Source organism: Felis catus, chromosome B3, assembly GCF_018350175.1.
Source record: "Felis catus isolate Fca126 chromosome B3, F.catus_Fca126_mat1.0, whole genome shotgun sequence".
Classification (NCBI taxonomy): Eukaryota; Metazoa; Chordata; class Mammalia; order Carnivora; family Felidae; genus Felis; species Felis catus.
Genome location: NC_058373.1, coordinates 137051723 through 137073007, shown reverse-complemented (window position 1 = coordinate 137073007; position 21285 = coordinate 137051723). Strand labels below are relative to the sequence as shown.

The window sequence follows — 21285 nt, the reverse complement described above, 5'->3', positions numbered from 1 at the left end:
CAGCAGCCAGTGAGCGACACAAAACCCAGGGTGATGAGAGAATAAGTGTTGGAGTTAGCCCAAGTGACCCCTGGAAACGACACACGAGGTAGGTACACGAAAGAGAAAGACAGAAACCACAGTCCACAGGGCCAGCCAGAAAATTGACGGCACGTAGAAGGAAATTGTCAGACTTGAAAAACAGCGAGCCTTTTAAACGGGAGGAGATGATGTGAACGCCACTTAACGGACATCAGATTGGAGTGATCACAAGACAAGGGTGATGCTGTCTCCATGAGCATGTGGAGCCTCACCTGGAAGGCTTAACGCTGGGTGATGGTGATGTTCACTGTGATTATAATGAAGAGGAGAAAGAGAACATAATTTGTATCCAAATAGCGCCACGCTCTCTCTCTCTTGGACATTTATTTTGGCAAACCCACCAGGTGCATAATAATAACAGCGCGTGAAAAGCTCGTTGTTATCCCTGGAACACCGTCAGCTTCTCTATCATCATCTGGCTTCATCTCACAGAGCCTATTCTCCCCTCAATTATAGAAGACGAGACAGAGGCTCAGAGTGGGGAAGTGACATGCTCAAGGCCACTGGGGAAACCCATACTCGGACTTTGTCCCTTTGTGTCATTCTATTTCTTTTTTTTTTTTCACAGAAGCAGCTACCTATATCAGAAGACTCGATACTGCTCAGATGTCAATGCTCCCAAATAGATCTAAGATTCAATGCATGGCAATAAAAAAATCCCACTGTGCGCTAATGGATACATTGAAAAGCCGCCTCTAAAATCCATGTGGAAAGGCATAGGACTTTGAATAGAGAAAACAACTTGGAAAGAAAAGAACCAAGTTGGAGGATTTATGCTACCTGATTTCAAGATTTATTATAAAGCTACAGTGTGAAGCTACAACAGAGTAGCTATACTAACAATGTGGTAGGAGCCCAAATACAAATAAATAGATCAAGGGAGCAGAACAGAAGGCGTAGAAATAAACCCACAAATGCGTGCTCAATCGATTTTTGACAAAGTTGCACGGGCAATTCAATAGACCAAAGGATATTCTCTTTAACCAATGGTGCTAAGACGACCTGATACCAAGAACGAACGAAAAACAAAACAAAACCCTTCGATCCATATCTTACAGTTGATACAAAAACTAACTCAAAATCTATTGTAGAAGTAAATCTAAATCTTGAAACCACCAACTTCTAAAAGAAAACAAAGAAGAAAATTTTTGTAAGCTTGGATTGGGCAAAATTTTCTTCGGCATGACCCCAAAAGCACAATCCATAAAAAGAATAAATCAATTTGGGGGTGCCTGGGTGGCTCAGTCTGTTAAGGGTCCAACTTCGGCTCAGGTCATGATCTCATAGTTTGTGGGTTCGAGCCCTGCATCAGGCTCTGTGCTGACAGCTCACGCTATCCAGGCTCCATGGCCTGGAGCCTGCTTCCAATTCTGTGTCTCCCTCTCTCTCTCCCCCCCTTGCCCGCTCACATTCTCTCTCTCTCTCTCTCTCTCTCTCTCTCTCTCTCTCTCAAAAGTGAACTTTAAAACAATTTAAAATAAAGAATAAATCAATTCAATCAAAGTTCATCAAAATTAAGAACTTTCTTTCCTTGAAAGGCACTGTTAATAGAATGAAAAGACAGGACAATGGGGGCGCCTGGGTGGCGCAGTCAGTTAAGCGTCCGACTTCAGCCAGGTCACGATCTTGCGGTCCGGGAGTTCGAGCCCCGCGTCAGGCTCTGGGCTGATGGCTCGGAGCCTGGAGCCTGTTTCCGATTCTGTGTCTCCCTCTCTCTCTGCCCCTCCCCCGTTCATGCTCTGTCTCTCTCTGTCCCAAAAATAAATAAACGTTGAAAAAAAAAAATTAGAAAAGACAGGACAATGTGTGGAAGAAAATATTTGCAAATCACATATCTGTGAGAGGGCTTTCCTGAGTATATAACAACGCTCAACACCGAATAATGAGAAAACCAAAAAAAAAAACAAATCCCAATTTAAAAAAAATAAGCAAAAAATATTTCAAGACATGTCGCCAAAGTAGATACACAGGTGCCAAGTGAAAGGAACCAGAGCAAAAAAGAGTAGATTACGTAAAATGCCATTTGTAAAAGTCCTAGAAGGTACAAAGTGATCCACAGTGACCAAGAGCCCATCAGTTGTCACCGGACATGTGGCAGGCGGGGCTGAGAGGGAATTTCACTGGAACGCTTAGGGGAGAGTGTTATGTATATATCCATTACACTGATTATTGTTATGATTTCAGAGGTGTATACATACATCAAAACTTACCAAATTTTATGCTTTAAAATGTACAGTTGTTGTATGTCAATTATACTTCCATAAAGTTGTTTAAAAAGAAACAGAATACGACCAGAAGCCCCCAATCACCCCACTGTGCTCCATTTAAATCACTAATGCTCCCTCAAAGGTTACCAGGATCCTGACTTTAAGAGCATAGATCATATAGGCTAGTTTTGAGCTTTACATAAACAGAATAACACAATACGTAACCTTTTGTGTCCAGCTTCTTTTATTCACCGTTATGTGTCTGAGGTTCATCTACGTTGTTATAAATCTGATCAAGGTAATTGCTTGCTAAAACAAACCCACCGGCACTTCTCAGAGAAATACACCAAAATCCAAACTCTTCATGCCGTAATATTCACAATGTCCAGAATACAATCCAAAGTCACTCACAACACAGAGAGCCGATGACTCTAAAACAGTGAACATAATAATGCTCAACAAGGAAAATGAGAATTTACCTACAATGAATGAAAAGCAGGAAGTTTCTGGAAAAAGAGAATGCAAAAAATAACCACATGGAAATTTTAATACTGAAAAAATACACCAGCTAAAATAAAAATAGGGACACCTGGGTGGCTCAGTTGGTGAAGCATCTGACTCTTGATTTCAGCTCAGGTCATGATCTCACAGTTCATGAGATCGAGCCCCACATTGTGCTCTGCGCTGACAGTGTGGAGCCTACTTGGGATTCTCTCTCTCTGCCCCTCCCCTGCTTACATACTCATGCTCTCTCTCTTTCTCTCAAAATAAATAAATAAACATTAAAATGATAATAGGAGCGCCTGGTGGCTCAGTCGGTTAAGCATCCAACTGCGGCTCAGGTCATGATCTCACAGTCCATGAGTTCGAGCCCCGCGTCGGGCTCTGTGCTGACAGCTCGGAGCCCGGAGCCTGCTTTGGATTCTGCGTCTCCTTCTCTATCTGCCCCTCCCCCACTCACGCTCTGTTTCTCTCTCTCTCAAAATGATCGGAATTCAGGTTTGCGTAAGAGCAAAAGATTTAAGAGGTCAGCAGTCGAAGTCCCAAAAGTCGGGAAGAGTGGGAGAGAGAGGGAGCAAGAGAGAGCAAACACGAGCAGAGCAAAAAATAGGTAACGGTCAAAACTGGGTCAAAGACGTGAGTGTATCGATTCAGGAAGTTCAGGAAACTTTAAATGGGATAAGTAAGAATAAAAAAGAAGTCCTTGTAGACCCATGACAGTCCCACTGCTGAAAACCAAAATTCAGAGACAGCCTTGAAACTGGCCAGAGACAACATGACACATCACAGTTCCCACAAACATCTCATCGGAAGCACGAAGGCCAGAAGACTGCGGAACGGTGTCTTTAAACTGCTGTCGGAAAATTTTCCACCCAGAATTGGAGTCAAAGAAAATACCCTTCAAGAATACAGAGGTCTCCACAGGGGGACAAGGGAGGCATGGATGTAGTGACATTCGGAAGAATAAGGGCGGGCAGATGAGATCCATCCTGTCCCATCTATGCAAATCTGTCATGGAGGTAGCGGGTGACCCTGACTGCTAAGACCAAGCACACAGGACCAGGACGGCCTCAGGAGGGCACGGAGAGCTTTAACGAGCTGCTTCAGAGCACAGGAAAGGAAGGTCAGCTGGAAGGACTGAATGGCAGCTCAGAGGCTGGGGACTGAATGTTTGTCCTGTGAATATACAGCAGTTTTACCAGTATTTTAATGGAGGACAGGGTTGCACAGTCAATTTCTTTTTGGGAAACCCAGCAGTTTGGAAAGACGGTCCCTATTCCTCTCTATCCCGTTAATTGCGGAAGTAACCAAGGATTCTCTGGAAAAAGAAAGGGGACTGGAGACGGGGGATGGATTGCACGCTGACAAAAAAATCAGTGTGCTTGGTTTATGGCCCACAGTGTGTACCAAGTCCTAAACCACCTTTGAGATAACCAGAGCCTCAGTTTACTCAATAGCAATTGATTAAAAACATTGTTTTCATGTCAAAACAAACATGACTTATTATAGAGCAAAAGGGAAAATTTGCCAAATTTTCTTTTTTTTTTTAATTTTTTTTTAACGTTTATTTATTTTTGAGACAGAGAGAGATGGAGCATGAACGGGGGAGGGGCAGAGAGAGGGAGACACAGAATCCGAAACAGGCTCCAGGCTCCGAGCCGTCAGCCCAGAGCCCGATGCGGGGCTCGAACTCACGGACCGCGAGATCGTGACCTGAGCCGAAGTCGGCCGCTCAACCGACTGAGCCGCCCAGGCACCTCAAAATTTGCCAAATTTTCAAAGGAACTCATGCTTTTGGAGCCCCCCCGCCCAATCCCAGATCCCAGGGAAATATACCCACTTTCCCCTGCGGCTTGGGGGGATTTGATGACAAAGTCTAAAAAGGGATGACCCAGGTGGCTCTGAGCAATGTCCAGCCAGGCAAACTTGGAAGAAGGGATTCTCCTGGCAGACCTAAACTGTTCTCGGCACAGCATCCATGGTTAATCTGCTGGATGAGGCAGGTGTCAGGTCAACATTTCTGTTCCTTTTTTTGGGATCTAGAGCAATCCATAGCAACCTGGTGCCATTAATACTTGGTGGACCCTCACTGATGTGTTCTTCCCAAAGACCTCACTACCTCAAAGCATTAAGCTATAGACACCAAACCTGCCCAGCTAGGCAGGTGGCACGATTTCTAGCCATTCTTAGCGAGGTGTTAAAGACCTTTAAACATTTATTTAAAACTTGCTACCCAAGGGAAGTCATCACCAGAGCCAAGATGATCAATATGGTGGAGGGGCGCCTGGGTGGCGCCGTCGGTTAAGCGTCCGACTTCAGCCAGGTCACGATCTCGCGGTCCGGGAGTTCGAGCCCCGCGTCGGGCTCTGGGCTGATGGCTCAGAGCCTGGAGCCTGCTTCCGATTCTGTGTCTCCCTCTCTCTCTGCCCCTCCCCCGTTCATGCTCTGTCTCTCTCTGTCCCAAAAATAAATAAACATTGAAAAAAATATATATGGTGGAGACACATTAGCTTACACACTCTTGAGTTTTTCCTCTGGACCCTTGGCTGACCATTGGGCTGCAACACCCCCCTTGGACTCACTCCACACACTGTAATCCTGTGTGACCAACTGTCTTGCACACCCCCTTCCAGTTTCTGGCACAGCTTCTATTCTTTTCTCCAGAACTTGTCAATCTTCTGCTCCCAGTTATAAAGCTATTCCCCCATACAAGCTACATAAGAAGAAACGGGCGTGGAACGCATAAGCGAGCACACTCTTAACAGAATGGGCAGAACAGACGGCCTCCAAAGGGAAGGGCTTATAATCTTGCAGAGCTGCTCCGAAGGAGACCACAGTGTCCAACGATACACAAAACGAAGCAGACAGCTGCCGTGGGACGGGGTGTGGCGTGGGCTCAATACCCAACCTCCCTTTCAGCCAAACCCCTAACTGAGAGACCATACGGAGGGGACCTGGGTGCCCTCCTTGAGAACGTGGGATGATTTCCTGACTGCTTCTAGCTGCTTCACAGTGAAGCCATGAACAAACACTACCAGAAACGGGCATTTAGGGGTTCTCTTTATAACAAAGGGACACAGCGAGAACAGAACGGCTGGATTCGTACATAATAGTTTAAATTCGGCCGACGGTGTCTTCTTTGCTCCCTGATATGCATCTTTCTCTGCCTTGCGTCCAGCTTATGAGCAGGTCGGTAAGGGTCCAAATAGACTCTTTGGAAATCTTTTAGCCTCGGCCGGGTCTTGAGCCCAGAAGGTATGAATGACGCCCAGTGTGCAGAAGCAGGGGGGGGATGAAGCCCAACAAGGAAGCTAGGCTGGTGTGAATCTCCTTCGGCGGTGTCCACACCGCCCGGGGAAGCTGTGTCTCCAATAACAGAGAAGCAATAGGGCGACACCCATCTCTGTCCAGCGGGCGGGGGTCACGCTGTGCAGAATGGAGGACATTTGGGGTGAGAGCAAGCCTGCTGTGCCTGTGCGCAGGCCTGGCCTTCCTCGTGCGCGGCCAGCTCCTACAGCGGCCATCTGTGACCCGGGAGGGTCTTGCGAGAGGCCGGGGTGCCATGGAACATTCTTTCAGCTCAGAGGCTTGCCACCCCGCAGCAGGAAAAGGATCTTCAGCCAGGTGGAGGGAGGGGGACGTTTGAGGCGCCCCACAAACTCTACCAGCAATTATCTAGTCTCCCCACTCTCCCACATCCTAGCCCCTCGGCCACGAGGGAGATGCCCCAGGGAGAGGGTCGCCTCACTGCTGGGGATCAGATGAGGTGGTTGATGCGAGCCTGCTTCAGATCTATGAAGGGCTGGGTTTATAAACCGTGAAGGGCTGCCTGAGACGGTTGCCAAAAAGCAGACGTTCTGAAATCAAATGTCCACGGGGCTCTGGAAAGAAATGCAAAAGAATACAAGAGTCCGATGGGGTGCAGTAGTCCAAAAGGGCCAGGGAGGCCGTACCCGGCGGTGGCAGGGAACACGGGACCCCAGCTCATCCACGTCACAGCTGGGTGACTTCGCGCATTCTCCCTCATCGCGCAGTGCCTCAGCTTCCCCTTCTGTAAAAACAGATGAACCTAGTAATCACCTAAAGACTTCTAATGAGGTGAAATGCATTAATGCATGTAAATCTCTTAGAAGAGAACTCGGCACTTAATAAGTGCTCAGTAAATGTTTGCCATAGTTATAGTTATTATCATTATTAATTTGGCTCAGTCGATCGTTGCCAGATAGGATACACTCGTGTTGCCCGTTCTCCTCATTTTCTTTTTCTTTTTTTTTTTTAACGTTTTTTATTTATTTTTGAGATGGGGGGAGGGGCAGAGAGCTAGGGGAACAGAGGATCTGAAGCGGGCTCCGCACGGACAGCAGAGAGCCCAAGGCGGGGCTCGAACTCACGAACCGTGAGATCACGACCTGAGCTAAAGTCAAACACTTGACCGACTGAGCCACCCGGGCGCCCCTCTTCTAATTTTGTAAACAAAAATGAAAACTCACGTATTGTAAGTATCGATGATTAGTTTTTTTTAAAAAACCTGTGGAAGTTGGAAGAAAGTCTGGGATTTAGTTAATAGCGATACAATAATCCTGGTTGCTCAGTCTGACAAAGATACCACGCTCATGTGAGAATTTAACCATAGGAGAAGGGGGCGGGGAATATAGGAATTCAGCCTTTGTAGCTTTTTCTGTAAGTCTAAAACTATTCAAAAATTAAAAGGTTAGTTAAAATCTGCATGGAGTGAATTTATGGGCCAGGCTTTGCTTTAGGACCGGCCGGGAGCGAGCTTTGGCATAAAGCTTTTTGCTGGGTACACGGATGGGACTAAGAGATACAACAGGAGTGAGGCACCTGCTTCCACGCAGCTGGTAACTAAGGGGAAACACAAGCATTCACTGGTGAAAAAGCAACTGATAAAATCAATACCCGTTGCCAGGGGCTGGTCAGCTTGTTTATGTGAATCAACCCTGCCGTTAACGACAGCTAGGAAGCCTGGTTTTAAACGACATTCTTAAAAGTATCAAATAGGTGATAATTCTTAAAAGTATCAAATAGATGACAAATTAATTGCCAGGACAAAAGGGTAAGAAACCAAAAACCCAGAGGAATCAGCAAACCCACAAGCTTCTTTTACTCTGAAGATGTGAGCCAACCTCCCAAAATTCAAACCTTGCTTTTGACGGCTGTCCCCAGCTCCCGAGGGACAGAAACACGCCAGCTGGCGTCTGGATCTCTCACGTGCGCTCACGCGCACGTCTTTCTCTGGACAGAGGGCCAGATGTTATTGTCCATTAGATTTTCTTTAGGGTCCTTGACCACGCTGTCCACCCCATACACAAACGGTTAAGCGAAGTGAATGCAAAGGAACCAGTCAACCATTTTGGGGGGTTGGGGGTGGGAATTAAGAAGATTTGGTCTGCGAAGACACCTACTGCTCAAAACCTTCCTCCTGTCTTGTCACTAAGGCCTGACATCCCACCACCAGGGAAGTGGGACCCGGCTCTTCGGATTTTGTAGCCTTTCCTACTGTATGCACCGTGGTCAGATCTTCTCCAGTCAACAGCCCGTGACATGAGAAGGCAAAGAATCTCGAAGGTGTGGAGGGGGCCCAGGGGTCAGGGATGACACCGGAAAAGAAAAGCTTCCTGGGAAAGGACAGAATTCAGGAAACGCCGACCAGGGGTGGGTGCTGGCACTTTTTTTTTTTTTTTGTCTTATTAGAATCCAGGTACCGTGGTCCTTACCCAGCCAGTTTCCTGCGATGTTTACCTTCTGCTTCCCTCATCCCTCCAGCAGGGGACGCTGTTCCATGCAAACAGAGTTGGACGTAACCACTAAAGCCGCACCCAGTTCTACCCTGACATCCCGTGTGGGGAAGCATCCCGCTTACGGTTACCCGCAGAACTAGCGTCAGAGCTGAACCGGGACCCTCGCCTTGTGACTCCAGGCCCGGTCCCTCACCTGCCCGGCCTGTGCAAAAGTCACGTCGATGTTGGACGATGACTCTGGACTATCGGAAACATAATCGCGCAGGTCCACCACACTGATGACATTATGCACATTGGATCCGAGGAGCAGGAAACGGCAGGTACGGCAGCCCCCTTAGGAGGACGTATGCAGAGCAGAGGTATTCACAGGCCTGCCGCCCCTCTGGTGTTTCTGAGGATTCGGTGGTCTGGAAGCGAGTGGGGTTACTGCTTTGATTTGCAGCAAACCAAAAATGGGTATAAAGATCCCCGATGTTTGATGTAAGATTTTTTTCCTTCCAAAATCTCAGGTATATTGGACTTGAGGTTAGGTGGCTCCTGGAAAAGTCACAGAGGATCTATTTAGCAACTCTCCAGCTGAGGCCGGTTGCCATGCACCCGAACCAAGAGCAAATGTTTAGGAATCACTAATGTAGGCAGGGTGAGTGGCCAAAGTTAAGAGAGGGCTGGCTAGGGGCGCCTAGGTGGCGCAGTCGGTTAAGCGTCTGACTTCAGCCAGGTCACGATCTCGCGGTCCAGGAGTTCGAGCCCCGCGTCAGGCTCTGGGGTGATGGCTCGGAGCCTGGAGCCTGTTTCCCATTCTGTGTCTCCCTCTCTCTCTGCCCCTCCCCCGTTCATGCTCTGTTTCTCTCTGTCCCAAAAATAAATAAAAAACGTTGAAAAAAAAGAGAGGGCTGGCTTAAATGCCGTGTTATTGATTCCTGATTTACAGTGCAGTCTGTTGACCTTACCTCTCCCTCCCTGACAACTGCTTTTCCCTATTTCTGTGAACAATGCCAGTGGGTATTCATTGGCTCGCCCCTTACACGGTTCTTACGTGCAGGTCGTAGGACGTTAATCATGAGCCAAGTTGATTAAGTAACCCCGTAAGATGTATAGTTGATATTTCCCTATCAGTTTGCTCACTTATTTTACAAGTAACAGTTCAGGGGCTACAAGCCAACATCCCCAACTGGCCATCTGCTTAGAAGCTGGCCCTCCAGCAGCGCTAGCCTTTGGCCAAATCCGTCGTCAGGTACCAGCCACCCAGTGGCAGTCTGAACCATGGGGGCAAAGTATCTCCATTCTTAGACGTGCACAGAAAACACATTACGCCCGGAACTGAGTTGCCCTCATCAAAAAAATAACCAAGACAGGTTTCTCAACACCTATCAGAAAAATCTATGTCTCAAACACAAGCGAGGCCCAAGGAGGGTTGCAGTGATCAGATCCCAGGGTGCGGGGACCCTAAACAATGACTCTGGGTAGTAAATGGAAGTAAAGGTATGAGGCGTTTGACTCCAAGCCCCGTCTTGAGGAGAAGGGCTCACGCCAGTCCCTGAAATCCCAGAGCATCTCACTCCATGCTGTTTATGTGTAACCGCAGTTCAGGGACAGGATGGGGTACCGACCCCGGGGCACCTGGGTGGCTCAGTCAGTTAAGTGTCCGACTCTTGATTTCAGCTCAGGTCACGATCTCATAGTTCATGGGTTCGAGCCTTGCATCAGGCTCTGCACTGACAGTAAGGAGGCTGCTTTGGATTCTCTCTCTCCCTCTCTTCCCCTCGCTCTCTGCCCCTCCCCTGCATGGTCTCTCTCTCATAAAAAAAAAAAATGGGATACCACCCCGCTGGCATATTACCAACAGCAGGCACCCCCCCCCCAGGTGTCTCCGATCTTTGCCATGTCTGCCCTCAGGGTCCCTGGGTGACCACGTCTCTCCCCAAGATTGGTTCCCTGGTTAGCTGAGCAGGCCCCTTGCCTTATGAGAGGCTTCCGGTTACTGAGGGAACCACAGTCAGGAGGTGCCAGAGGGATTGAAATTGCTCACATTTTCAGCCATGTCATCTGTAACTAGCACGCAGGAAAGTTGAACTATCTCACCTTCAGATATAAGAACGTTGAGTCTTATCTAAAAAGGTAAAAGTTGACTTCTTATGTCCACGAACGGACCGATGAGGCTTACAATCTCATCTTACATTAAACACATGGGATTCTTGTACCCACTTTTGGTTTGCTGCAAACCAAAGTAATAACCCCACTCACTTCCGGGCGAAGAAGAGATTTACTATTTTGATGTGGCCCTTTCTATAACAGGAATTCTCCAGTCACAAGAAGAATCAGGCTGTAGCATGAAGTGGCATCAACAAAGTATCTATGTCTTACTATATGAGTCAGGACAGATTAAGCTATGCTTCAGCAACAAACAACCTCTACAACTGTAGTGGCTTACGGACAACATTTCTCTCGGTGTAAGGAACTCTCCAGAGCGTCTGTCCTTCACGAAGTGATCCAGCGATCCAGGCTGCCGTGGCTTCCCATCTCAGCGTGAGGCCCCCACATTGACCGTTGTGAGGAGAAAACAGACTCCAGAATCACTCAGAGGCTTTGCCCTCCCCCAGTCCAGAAGGGATGCTTAGCATTTCTTCTATATTTCTTGGGCCAGAACACGGACCCACTGAACTTCAAGTTGACTGAAAAGTGTTGCCTCCCAGAAGAAAAGGAGACCGGACGTCAGAACCTCTAGTAGGGTCTCCATGCTCAACTTGGTCCTCCCTCTTCTGGAAGCTTCCATTCGGTCATCTGTGGACTGCCATTGGGATTCTGGAGCACCCCAAGGAAAAGACACTGGTCCTCTGTGAATAATCAATAGCTTCTTTGTTAGGGTCGGTTTATAGTCTCTGCAGGACATAAGACTCACTGAAATGGCCCAGTCTTTCTTAAAATGGACTTTTCCAGCTTTACTGATGTGTAATTGGCGAACAAAAATGGCATGTGTTTAAGGTACACCACAGGATGCTGGGATGGACGCATACATTGTGAAATGATCACCACAGCCGTCACCTCACAGAGTTACAGTTATCTTTTTGTTGGGGGGTCGGAGGGCGGTGAGCACGTTTGAGATCTGCTCTCTCAGCAAATTTCAAGTGCCCAATACAGTGTCATTAACTCTAGTCACCATGTGGTGCACCGCAGCCCCGAACTTACTCATCTTATAACTGGAAGTGTGTACTCTGTGACATCTCCCCATTTCCTGCACCCCCCAGACCCTCGTAACTACAGTCCTACTCTCCAGATCTATGAGTTCGCCTTTTTAGGACTCTACGCATAAGTATTTGTCTTTCCCCGTCTGGATTATTTCACTTAACATAATGCGGCTGCTAATGTTCTTGACATGAAACCCAGCGGTAGGGAATTTAGGAGAACAATAAGTCACTTCTCTTCTTCTTCCATCATACCCTTCCCCACTGTCCCTACTGGGAAGCAGGCCCATTTTCCCTGGTTACAAAGGCAGAGTGGCTGTGAATTCCAAGGCCCTCAGAACGTCAGGTGCCAACCCCACGTGCGTGTTTGTGCGGATGTATGTGCGTACTCACACGCTGAGTATGTGAACCCTTCCTGAATGTCTCACATCCCATGAAAGGGTGGGATAACCCACAGAGATAAGGGTGAGCGAATATTTCAAATTGTCACGTACGCACAACGGATATAACAAAACCCATCACTACACTTCAAAAGGGTAAAATAATTTTTGAAAAGTTTGTGCCAATCACAGGGTCAAGGTGGTGCTCCTGGCATCGGAGGGGATAAGCCATCCGGAAAGATATGCTGAGAGGTTTACTGATCAGGCTTTCTGCACATTTCTAGACAAATGATCAAGAATATAAACTGGCTTCCTTCAGGGGCTCTTACCCCAATTTTAAGCAAAAGAAGAAAGAAATTGGGGCAAGACATAGAAAATCTTAAGTTGTAGATGGAAGGCATTTTATTCAGCACCTTCCTCAGATCAAGACCACCTAATCCCGGGGCTCCGGGAAGCCCGATCTGGTAGAGTCCTAGGGGCTCACAGACAGGTAGTTCCTTCCCAACGCGATGTTTTTTAATACCCTGTGCTTGAAGTTGCAGGGGGAAAATACAAAAAGCCTTTTTTTGGTGATTCATTTCCACGTTCAGACATGCAGAGGCTTACACGTTAGTCTGGAATCATGACTTAGAAAATCATGCCTGGACACTGGTTTCCAAACTGCCCTGAGCTCAGGAGAATTGAAAATCCTCAAGAATCAGGGCGCCTGGGTGGCTCAGTCAGTTAAGTGTCCGGCTCTTGACTTCGGCTCAGGTCATGATGTCAGGGTCCGTGAGACGGAGCCTGGCAGTGGGTTCCGCACTGACAGGGTGGAGCCTGCTTGGGACTCTCTCTCTCCCTCTCTCTCTCTGTCCCCCCCCCACTTATGCACGCATAGGCATGTGCACTCTCTCTCTCTCTCTCTCTCTCTCTCTCTCAAAATAAATAAGCCTTTAAAAAAAGCCATTACAAAAAAGGGAGATCCTCAAGAATCACCAAACCTGTATGTTTATTGCAGCATTATTTACAATTGCCGAGACGTGGAAGCAACCTAAGTATCCGTCACTGGACGGTTGGGTAAGAAAGATGTGCTATGTATACGCACTGGAATGTGATGCAGCCACAAAAACACAAAAATGTGTTTTGCCATTGGCGAAAACATGGATGGACCTAGAAGGGATTAGGCTGAGCGACCTAAGTCAGACTGAGAAAGATGAATCCCTATGATTCCACTCGTAAGTGCCATCTGGAAAAGTGAAGACACACACACAAAGCAGAAACAGACCTATAAACACAGAGAACAAACTGATGTTTGCCGGAGGGAAGGCGATGGAGGGATGGGCACAATGGGTGAAGGGGAGCGGGAGGCACAGGCTTCCGGTTCGGGAACGAAGAAGTCACGGGAATGAAAGGCACAGCACGAAGTATGTAGTCAATGGCATCGTAGTAGCAATGTGGTGGCCACACTCGTGGTGAACACACCATATAATGTACAAACTTGTCCAATCACCAGGTTGTACACCTGAAACTAATGTAACATTATGTGTCAACTATACTCAGAGGAAGAATAACCTGGGGCGCCTGGGGGGCTCAGTTGGTTGAGCCTCCGACTTCAGCTCAGGTCATGATCTCACAGTTTGTGAGCTCAAGCCCCGCTCTGGGCTTCTCTCTCTCTCTCTTTCTCTCTCTCTCTCTCTCTTTCTGCATCTTGTGGGATTCTCTCCCTCTCTCTCTGCCCCTTGCGCACTTGCGCTCTCTCTCAAAAATAAAAATTAATTAACTAATTAAAAATTTTTAAAAAGGAAAAGGATAAACTACAATTCAAAACAGGAATTACCAAACTATTTGGTAGAAAATAAGTCATCATTTCAGAAGGGTTTAGGCATGAAATGTATGAAATTTAGAGATTTTAAATGCGCTCATCAAATATCTATTCAGTGGCTGTTATATATGTGTGTGTGCCAAGCACTGTGCTAGAAGCTGGGTGTGGCTGTGACAGTAAGCACTTACGAGTACCTACCTGCTTCCCTTCACCTCCCAGCTTCCCTTGCAGTTAGGTGAGGGTCATGTCCAGGATGGGGGCCAATGGACAGGGAGCAAGGTGAAGTGCGTGGCTTCCAGGCCAATGCTGTTAAGAACCAGTGTGTCCTCTCCAATTCTTTCTTTCCCTGTCCCCTTGGAAGCCATGTGTTCCAGAAGCTACAGCTACTAGATGGAGAAAGACCCCCTAATCCTCTTGTAATACGCCCCTGGTATTTGGAGGTGGTCACAACAGCTAGTGATTTTGGCTGGAGACTCGGCATAGAACAGTCAGACGTGGCTGGGACCTCATCAAAATAAAAGGCTTCTGCACAGCGAAGGAAATAATCAGCAAAACTAAAAGGCAACCGACAGAATGGGAGGAGATATTTGCAAATGACATAATCAGATAAAGGGTTAGTATCCAAAATCTACAAAGAACTTCTCAAACTCAAAACCCAAAAAACAAATAATTCAGTGAAGAAATGGGCAAAAGACATGAATAGACACTTCTCCAAGGAAGACATCCAGATGGCCAACCGACATGTGAAGAAATGCTCAACATCACTCATCATCAGGGAAATATCAAAACCACAATGAGATACCACCTTACACCTGTCAGAATGGCTAACATTAACAACTCGGGCAACAACAGATGTTGGTGAGGATGTGTAGAGAGAGGATCTCTTTTGCATTGTTGGTGGGAATGCAAACTGGTGCAGCTGCTCTGGAAAACAGCATAGAGGGTCCTCAAAAAACTAAAAATAGAACTACCCTACGACCCAGCAATTGCACTACTAGGCATTTATCCACGGGATACAGATGTGCTGTTTCAAAGGGACACACGCACCCCCATGTTTATAGCAGCACTATCAACAATAACCAAAGATGGGAAGAGCCCAAATTATATATATATATATATATATATATATATACACACACACACACACAATGGAGTATTACTTGGCAATCAAAAAGAATGAAATCTTGCCATTTGCAACTACGTGGATGGAACTGGAGGGTATTATGCTAAGTGAAATGAGTCAGAGAAAGACAAAAACCATATGACTTCACTCATATGAGGACTTTAAGAGACAAAACAGATGAACATAAGGGAAGGGAGACAAAAATAATATAAAAACAGGGAGGGGGACAAAACAGAAGAGACTCATAAAGATGGAGAACAAACTGAGGGTTGCTGGAGGGATTGTGGGAGGGGGGATGGGCTAAATGGGTAAAGAGAATTAAGGAATCTAGTCCTGAAATCATTGTCTCACTATATGCTAACTAATTTGGATGTAAATTTTAAGAAATAAAAAATAAAATTTAAAAAAAAGAACAATCAGACATGGTTCTTGCTCTCAGGGGGGGCTACACTCTGGCAAGAAAGACGTTCTAAGTGTTTGCAACTGTCTTTAGAGTTCAGACCTCAGATTTCACCCAAATTATTAAACTCAGTTTTAAGGGGAAAACATGGTACTGAAAACAAATTATGCCTGACTTCATTCCACTCAGACAGTCATGCAAGGAGTATTTTTTGAGCTCCTACTGTATACCAGTTATTGTTCCAGGACCTGGGGATACAGCAAGGGGCAAAATAATGTTCATGCCCACATAGTCTAGTGGGAGAGACAGATATAAACAAATTAGCAAGTGGACGAATAGTACAATTAACAAATAGTAACATACAATGTAACTATAGATATATAACATCAAATAGTAACATACAATGTAACTATAGATATATAACATCATGTCGGGTAGTGATAAGTGTCATGAGGAAGAAAGCAGGTCAAGGACATTGTGTCACAGTGTAGGAGGGCAGATATTTCAGAGGAGGTGACCAAAAGAGCATTCTCTGTGAAGGCTCATTTGAGGCAGGAGCTGGTTGCGATGCAGGACCATCCATGAGATTTCCCCGGAGGGGAGAATGTTCCAGGCAAAGGGGCCAACACAGGTGAGTACCAGAGCTGTCCTGATAGGCTGGGCTCTGTGCCCAAACTCTGAGAAATGGCTAGATCCTCCAACAGCAAGGGAAGCTTGTGGTCAGGCTGAGGTGGGCCCTGACAAGCTCACATTTCTGGAAAATAATTTAGGCTCTCAAATCTGTTACCATTGATTTGACCAATTTTACACCCCGGCTTTAAGCTGTGTCCATGCATTTCTGAGCAAATAGAGCTTAGTAAGGTCACCTTTTGTATCTTTCATGTTAACGTCAATGTGGATTTCCAGGGAATTTCCTCTGCTCTGTGATGCCCTGGACATCTACAGCCTTGCACGACTTTCCCTGCCTAATCCAGGGGTGCCCAATCCAGGGGTGCCCGGATGGATCCAATGGGTTTATTGGCATACAGGAGAAAATAGTGTAAAATTTATTAATATTTTTCTCTCCTTTTTAAAATGTCTATTTTTATTTGTTTTATCGAGGCCAATAATGCATCAGGACAGTTGCACATGTGTATAACTTATAAATAACTATTTATAAGTTGGAAGAACTGTTTTTTTTAATTTTCCTAACAGGATGCATCAGCCCATTAGGGTAATTAAAGCCTTTGTTACCCATGTCATTGTGAGTTATGGCTGCCCTCGATTCAAGAGAACAGCTCCAACCTGCCCTAGTTGACCGGATGACCGACACACAATTAAGAATTTTGAGAAAAGATCTGAACAAGGATTTTGGTGGGTGATGGCTTTGCATCTGGAAAATGTTCTTTAGATGCCAAAATAGTGGATTTTCCAGGGTCTTTCCTGGTTAATGAGGCTAACAGGAAAATCTTGAAAGCCAGCCATGGAGATGCCTATCCCCGGGGGGCCTCCAATCTCCAGTTAGAGGGTGCTCGCATAGTACAAACTGAACGAGGACACGTATGTGACAAACACAGACCTTAAAACATGTCCAGGCACCAGAGTCAAAGCCAAAATAGGACATGGCGGTAAGGTACATGACGTTCTCGTTGTCGTATCCAGAGGAGAAGGAGCACTGCCGGTTTTCCAGGGCAAACCTAGACAAGTCGCTTAAATTCTCAGAGTTTCGGTTGCTCATCTGCAGACGAGATGATAGCAGGCAGGGACTATTGCACAGGCTTGCTGTGGGATCGCCAGGGGCCATATCCATGAGGACTGTGACCTAACACATTGCACAGGAGGAAAGTTGCCATCCTCTGCCTTGAGAAGCTTCTTTGTGCTCGGACCTACACAGCCATCTCATCCAGACCTCCCCAAAGCGCGGTAAGGTAGATACGATCTCTATTTTATTGCTGGACTCGCAGAGACATTAAGTCATCTTCACAAGGTCCCACAGCTAGTAAACAACTGACTAAGATCTGAGCCCCGTGCTGTCTGACTTCACCGCGGAAGCTTTTCCACTCTGTCAGGCTGACATCCGGAGGCAAGGGCATTGGGAGGAAAGCCAAAGAGGGAAAAGAGAAATTCTGGGGAAGTCACATGAAAAAAAAACAAAACACTCTGCCAGAAACTGTCACGTATGTAAAGATAGCATCTTTCTGTGTGGCTGTTAAGTCAAAAGGCATTTTTAACCGTTTCATAAATGCAAACCATTCTCGCGAAAACATAAATACAGAAGAATATACAGAAGGAAGCAAAAGTCACGCCAGCTGGGAAGTGTGTGATCCCCAATAATCATTGGTTTCTCTCCTTCCAGAACCTTCTATGCAAATACTTTAGTTTCTACATATGTAATCTCTTACTCTATCCAGTACACTCTGAATGACTTTGTTCTCTTACTTCTTCGTGATCAAAACAAACCAAAGACCGAGACAGAAGAGGGAAAGACGAAGACAGGAGGAATCTCTTTTTACTGAGTGTTCACTATCTGCCTATCTTTTCCAATTATTCACTTATTTGACCCTAACAACCACCCTGAGACCCTGGAGTCCCAATCTCCATTTACAGATAAGGTCAGAGAAGCCTCGAGGGGTTGAGGAACTTGTTTGCGGTGAGTGGAGGCTGGCTCCAACTGTCCCCAAATCCCATGGGCCTTTCCTGCCAAAGTCCACACTGTTCCAGACTCTGTCAGGGCCATCCTCTTTTCCAAGGGTCTGCATACTAGAAAGGGGAGCCCCAGCGTCTCCTGGGGTGGTGGTAATGTGTGTGTGTGCGTGCGTGTGCAAAAACATTTGCTTTCAACCCCCTGCGTGAGCCTAGGCTCCAGCCACGACAGGAGGGCACTGGTCCCTTAATCCCATCTTCCCACCTTCCAGCACCCGAGCCAAGTGGCTTAGCAGACCCTTCCCCACCTGCTTCCCCCTTTAGCCCAGTGAAGGCCACAGGTGGAGGGAAGAGGGCAGAGCAAGGCTGAAAATACGTGTCCTCATTGTTTGCTCTGCACAGACCTTCTTCACAGAAGGCAGTGTTGACCTAGCTTTGTTTATCTTAATTGCCCAACGCTCTGCAAAGTGGAAAGTTGAATACAGGGCCCTGAGAAGCCGGTAAGTGGGATGGCAATCATTGGCTTCTCACTGCGTTTCTGGAGCCGGTTTGTTTTTTGTTCCCAGCCGTCTCATTGAATTATTTCATTTCTCTTTGCCTGCCATTAAAACAAGCATCGCATTGCCAGGAGCGGGAAAGGAAAGGGAAATAATATTTACAGAGCCTGGGCTTCCATGGCCCATGTCTCCCGTAACCTTCCCTGCAACCGGGGGCGGTCCAGATTATCATCCCCAGTCCACACAGTGGGCGAAGTGACTGGCCTCAGGTTCTCAGCGCTGGAAGCAGATCTGGGATCTGAGCCCCGGCCCCACTGCAGGCCTGGAAACCCTCGTGGGCATCGGCAGGGAGAAGGGAGACAGGAGGGAGCCGTTCCTTATAGAGTCGAGCATGCACTACCCCAGAACTAGCTCGTCCGCCCAAGAGAAATGAAAACAGGTACCTGAGTGCTCACCGACGCTTTATTCATAATTGTCAAAGCTGGAGACACCCAGACATCTGTCAACAGAAACTAATTGTGGTACACCCATTCAGTGGAACTCTACTCAGCCAGAGACATGATGAATTTCAAAAACACGATGTGGAACGAAAGAAGCCAGTCGCAGAAAAAGGACACAGCATCCTAGAAGCCAAACGGACCCGTAGAAACAGAAGTCGGAGGAGAAGTGACATTCGGTGGGAGACCAGAAGACTGATGGAGGGAGCTTCCCGGGCTGATGGATCTGTTCTCTTATCTCCGTCAGAGCGGCAGTTACCCAGATATACACAAATGGAAACACGCGTTGAGCTTTCCGCTGAGGGTTTATGGTTTTACTGCATGTAAATAACACCTCAGCAAAAGCAAACACATACAATGTAAGACAGAGAGGCAGCGACCACCCAGGTCAGGCAGTAGCAGTGGAGAGGGGGAGGGAAGGGAGGGCTCAGGAGAGGTTTCGTGGAATCATCCTATTTATCCTCTCTGAGCCTCGCCTGCAAAGTGGATATAATGAAACGATCTTTGCAGAGCTGTCGGGAAGAGCACGGTTTGTGCACACGGTACCGGGCACCCGGCAGCTGCTGTCACTGGGATTAAATTGTGAGCAGTTGGGGATGGGGGGGGCGGCAGGGTCAGCTCCCGGGCAGTGGGACCGAGAAGAGAGGCCCCTGCACCTGCCAGGCCGAGTCACAGGGGGGAGGCACAGCAGACGTGATACAATCCCCGTCCCTCGGTGGCTCAGTCCCCGAGCTGTCGTCTTCCCATGAGCCCTTCCCCTTTTCTCGTGGGGCAGACAGGGGTGGCAGATGGGGGCCGCCGCTTTTCGCGGGGGGCAGGACAGCCTCGCTCCAGGTCCTGGCTGTGAGCCCACGGCCCCTCTCCTGGGGCTGGGCCAAGGGCCCAGGGGAGGCTTCCCCACAGGATGATTTCCAGCTCAATAGACGTGCAAGTGGTTTTCAATCTAGGAAGCCGCATGCCCCCCACGCACATCTATAGCATTTTATAGGCTTTCACCCTCTCACCCTGGCAAGACCCCTCGGCCATCTGATGAAAGACACACTCAGTTTCTGCTTCTTCATTCTCTCCACCTCGGTTCCCCAAGCAGACTTTGAGCTCCTGTTGTGTGCTCAGCACAGAGCCAGAGTCGGAAAACAGGCGGTCCTGCCCTCAGGTGACTGCAGTCCGGCGTCAAGGCTGAGCTCTGGGTTCTGTGCCCTTGCCCCGCAGGCACACGGCCTGCTTCCATCTATCCCCCTTCGCCACTCGCCAGCTCTGTGACCTAGGGCTAGCTGGCTTTTCTATGAGCCTCAGTTTCCTCATCTATAAAATGGGGGTAACAAAAGCACCCACGTCCTAGGCCTATGGGTGGGTCAGCTAGTTCTAGGGCAGCACACGCTCAGCTATAAGGAACGGCTCCCTCCTGTCGTGAGGATGAGAGAATTCATCTCCCTGAAATGCTTTAGAATGGCTCCTGGCATGCACGAGGTGCTTACTAATTGTCAGCTCTCACCATAAATACTCCAAAGCTTTGCTGTGGAAGCAGCAAGGAGGGAGACGTCCCCGGGCATGGCCACGTTGTGGGGGTGGGAGGTCAGGGAGGCTCCTCGGTGACTTCATCCGGGCCCCGGACGTGATGACTCAGGGTGTCCCTCCCGGGACAGAGCGGCCTGTCCCAAAGCCTGTCCCAAGGCGGCCTGTCCCAAAGAGGCACTGCTGAGAGGGACCAGGGGAGGCGGTGTGGTCTGTGGTCGCGGGCACGGATCAGCAAACTTGTTCTGGAAAAACCAGGTAGTACAGAAGCCTAGTTTTAGGCACGGCAGGCCCCACGGTTTCTGTCACAACCATTCTATTCTGTCACCACAGCATGACAGCAGCCGGGAACGGTAAATGAACGGTGTGACCGTGCTCCCATGAAGCGTTCTACGTGGACGCCGATTTTCGTGTTACAAACCCCTTCCCCACACCACCTTGACCTCTGCTTCTGTTGCCACACCCCCCTCCCTGGCTGTGACCCTGCTGTCCCTCTTTTATGAGGACCCCATATGATGATCAGGGACAGAGAAAGGAAGGGAAGGATGGGGGAGGGAGAAGGAGGCAGACTGGCCACACTGTCAGCCTCAGGGTAACGCTCTGTGCCTCAGTTTCCTCATCTGTACTAAGGGGATATATGCCGCCCACCGTCATACAGAGCCCAGCAGGGGCACTTGGGTGGCTCAGTCGGGTAAGCATCCCACCCTTGGTTTCTGCTCAAGT

At 47.9% G+C, this 21285-nt stretch overlaps 2 long non-coding RNA genes across 2 annotated transcripts; both read left to right on the top strand.

Moving 5' to 3' along the window:
• The first annotated feature begins 8541 nt into the window (after window positions 1–8541).
• On the top strand, window positions 8542–11700 carry LOC123386359. Its single transcript, XR_006600147.1, has 2 exons — window positions 8542–8868; window positions 10844–11700. It is a non-coding gene; the product is annotated as an uncharacterized LOC123386359 (long non-coding RNA).
• A 4274-nt stretch (window positions 11701–15974) lies between these two features.
• Window positions 15975–17435, top strand: LOC123386191. Its single transcript, XR_006599950.1, has 2 exons — window positions 15975–16065; window positions 16629–17435. It is a non-coding gene; the product is annotated as an uncharacterized LOC123386191 (long non-coding RNA).
• Window positions 17436–21285: the final 3850 nt, after the last annotated feature.